The 4,016-nt window shown below is 36.8% G+C and overlaps 1 long non-coding RNA gene across 1 annotated transcript; it reads right to left on the bottom strand.

Moving 5' to 3' along the window:
- Window positions 1–503: 503 nt before the first annotated feature.
- On the bottom strand, window positions 504–3,723 carry LOC145792295 (uncharacterized). The gene is made up of 3 exons (XR_014331685.1): window positions 3,554–3,723; window positions 2,469–2,507; window positions 504–719 (listed from the first exon to the last, which is right to left on the bottom strand). It is a non-coding gene; the product is annotated as an uncharacterized LOC145792295 (long non-coding RNA).
- Between the last annotated feature and the right edge of the window lie 293 nt (window positions 3,724–4,016).

Raw genomic sequence — 4,016 nt, 5'->3', positions numbered from 1 at the left:
AAACCCTAGCTCCTGGCAAAATAGGACAGGGAAACCCTACCCCAACATAGGGGTGTTTTGGCTCTCACTTATCTGTTATGTGCTTTAGAGTTGGCCTCTACAGGAATGCATGTATCACCTCACAAGTTTGGGTATTAGGCCTGCAGGCACCAGTTCAGTATTTTGGGAACCAGTTATCTGCGGGTATCAGATTCAGTTTTTGGGGGTAGTGATTTGTGGATAAATAATCAGTGTTGGAGGAGCAATGTATTCAGCTTATCAACCGTGTGTTGTGATGTCACGCCCCCAAACCCGCCCCTAAAAGTTTGGGCATGACCACTTCGGAAACGGACACTTAACCTGTTATATATATAATATATGGGGCCTGAACGGAAGCATTAAATATCAAAATTTGACAATAGAAACAAACTCCATTGAGCTACTACTATCATGCCAGGATCACAAACTTTAAACAGACAAATAACATCTAAAACATACACATGAACATCGGATATATACGCACATACACACAAGCCCAGCTCTATAATTGGGCATACACCAAAAACGTTTCGGAAGAAAGTATTATACACATTTCAACCTTAGGCCAACAACTAGAGTGCAAAACCAAAGTTCGTCAAAACTTCAAGAAAATAAGAGCAGCTTCTCTTAGGCTTGGACATGGAAAGGTTGACCAAAGAAGACAAGCGTCATGGTTTAGAACTGACCACTTGGTTGGTTACCTACAGAAACAGACATAACATAGGATGAGCCAAGCTCAGTGAATAGTATGATACATAAATGCACAATTTAAACATAATACATAACAATGCATAAATAAATGCGAAGATCATGTAGTTAATCTGTTCCTGTTTTCATTTTAAATGGCCTTAGGCCCCAATCGTGAGTCATAATGGTTTTAAGCCCTTGAACACATTAACATTAAGCTTTTAAACATAATGGCATATAGCCCTTGAACATATGGCATGGAGCCCTCCAACATGGTGGCATATAGCCCTTGTACATATGGCATGAAGCCCTTGTCAGAATGGCATTACAGCCCTTGAACATATAGATATATGAACTCAAGAGGTGTCTCACACGGATTCTAGAGGTGGCTCACATTGTAGCACTTAGTTCCGTGTAGCACTTTGTTTCATATTAGAATGGCATAAGCCCTTATCAGATTGGCATTAAGCCCTTAAAACATATTGGCATTAAAGCCCTTGGACATGCATATATGAACCCAAGAGGTGTCTCACACTTAGTTCCGTGTAGCACTTTGTTTCATTTCATAACAACTTATACAGATGGCCATGAGCCTCACAATTTTCACATATGTATGGACTCAAGAGGTGTCTCACATGGACTCTAGCGGTGGCTCACAACGTAGCACTTAGTTCCAAGTAGCACTTTGTTCCATACCAATAATTAGCAGGTCTTACAGACCCAAACCATACATAAATGTCATACCATAACGGAAATAAATTCATACATATGCATTATGCTTGAATCATTAACAGAAATCAGAATTCATACTTACTTATACTTAGCCTTTTAAATAGCGCTGGCAAATCAATAAAAAAAGCATTCTTGTTCCATAAAGAAATTCCTCAACATTGTGAACTTATAGTACTCTTGAACTTGTACATATATAAGCATGTAACGTAGCTTGTAACATACTTACGCTTGTTTCGTACTTAAACTTGTAACATACTTGGACTTATAACATGCGTATACTTGTAATATACTTGAATTTATAACATACATGGACTTATAACATACTTAAACTTGAAAACTTGTAACACATTTAAACTTGTATATACTTGTACTTGTAACCTTACTTGAACTTGTACATATTGGAACTTGTCACACATATATAAACTTGTAACATTCTTGACTAGAGCATACGTAAACTTGTAACAGACTTAAACTTAGAATATACGTAAACTTGTAACTTAATTATTTGAGCCACGGTATTATTACCCCTGGGTAAGGGCCTTGTGCTAAAGATGATGTGAATACTTCTACATATATGAATAATCATTAAGTTAATAGAAAACAGAGCTTTTCTTGTTATATCATGTCATTATCATGCACTTAACAAAATAGAGTGATTCATATTCTTATGTGGGTTGCATGCTAATGGTAAACCTTTACATTCCTATCATAGATTCTAAACGTTCTTGGATCCCTTCGTAACATAATCTTAAATTCACACAACATCATTCTTCAAGGCTGAACATAAGTTCCACTTATTCTTTAAGAAATAACATACTATACTGATAAATAACAAAGGGCTAATATTCGTCATTAACGGAATATAAGGATTCCAAAATCATACCGACGTACGCAAATCTTTCAGCGTTCATATAAGTTCACATTGCTTTCCAATTGTCATAATTGTTTGAATAATACTTACAAAGAACAGAGGATTAGTGACAATAATTGTCAATAGTATATAAAATGTACATTCTTGTACTACTACTCACAGTGCTACAACGGAGTGCTTGCCCCTCCTGGAGTGTGCCCTGTACATACACATAACTTAGTCATTAGTTCTTTTGCTTTCTTAATTCCTTTCCTGCTTTAGTTTACTTCGAATGAATTTACAGGCATCTTAGGGACATCAAACACAAATTCTAAAAATACCAGAGGGTTAAGCACGTAAAACCGAGCAAACAAATTTTTGCAGCATGGGCCGCACGTGCGGCTGTGAGCCCCGCACGTGCGGCAGTGCTTCCCGCACGTGCGGCAAGAAGCCCCGCACGTGCGGCGATTCTAGCAGAAAGCAGTCCGAAAATGCAGAAAAACCCAATTTTTGATACATTTTTCAAGGCTCAAAATAGGTTCTTTTAATTGATGAAACATGGTTCAAAATCATGTAAATAGGAGCTATAACATAGATCAATCTTCATACAATTTGGACTTTTGATCTTAACTCACAAACACAACTTAACTTCATAACATTCCTATCTTCTCACACCTAGCTATATATACACACATGATCATTTAGCTACATAATCAAACTTCAAAAACATGATTCTAATTAATCATTCACCACATATTTGTTCCATAACATAAACCCTAACTTGTATAACATAAAGAACTTTCTACTTAGTTATCAAAGAGAGGAACCATTAAGAATGAATTACACATACCCTCCATTAAAATCTTTATAACCCCTTTAATTTCCCAATCTTCTTCCTTGGAAGCTTCTTCTTCTTTCTCCCCAATTTCCCTTTTATTAAAACATAATTTACAATGCATTTAACAAAGTTCAATCGCAAAATTTAAACATAATTTTCAAACATAACCAAATTCCAATTAAACTTGAACACATCTAATTCAACTTACCACTTTCATGATTCAACTATCAATTTGGGCCAAATCATGGATTATCATCAAAAACCAACCTAGGGTTTCTAAGAAATCTACAAATTTCAAATACAATTTTAAATCTTCTTAACCCATTACTTTTGATTGCAAATCTTCTCATTTATTAGACACCCTAGGTCCATAACCCATAAACCATACTCTAAACCCCATAATAGAACCCCAACATACCCCAACATACCTCAAAAATTTCGGAATTCCATTCGGTAGAAAGTGGTGATCTCCTCTTATTCTCCATCCTTGATGCAAGATTCATGGTTAATTTGTTGAGAAAAGTGGAGGACATCAAGGTTTTGGGAGCTAGGGTTTCGGACATGGAAGAGGGAAGAAGAAGAGAGGAAAAGAAAATCTAAGAAATGACTCAAAAATCACGTTTTTGAGCTGCTGCCCCGCACATCGCCGCACGTGCGCCGCATTTCCCGCACGTGCGGTTCTGCTTCCAGCCCAGATATGAAAACTTCAAACATGCGTAACTCTTTCATCCGGACTCCGTTTTAGGTCATTCTTGTGCCCAAATTGAAGCCCCGAAAATAAGATTTCCAATGGTTCTAACCTCACATCCAAATTCCAAGTGTGGAACAAGAAAAGGGCAAAAGAGTGACGGTTGGTCGTAAACGAATTATTCAAATTAAAGTTTTTGATCC

This window comes from Camellia sinensis, chromosome 6 (assembly GCF_055761805.1).
Source record: "Camellia sinensis isolate YWXY chromosome 6, ASM5576180v1, whole genome shotgun sequence".
NCBI lineage: Eukaryota > Viridiplantae > Streptophyta > Magnoliopsida > Ericales > Theaceae > Camellia > Camellia sinensis.
The sequence above is the reverse complement of the archived record's forward strand: the minus strand, read 5'-3'. Positions and strand labels throughout refer to the sequence as shown.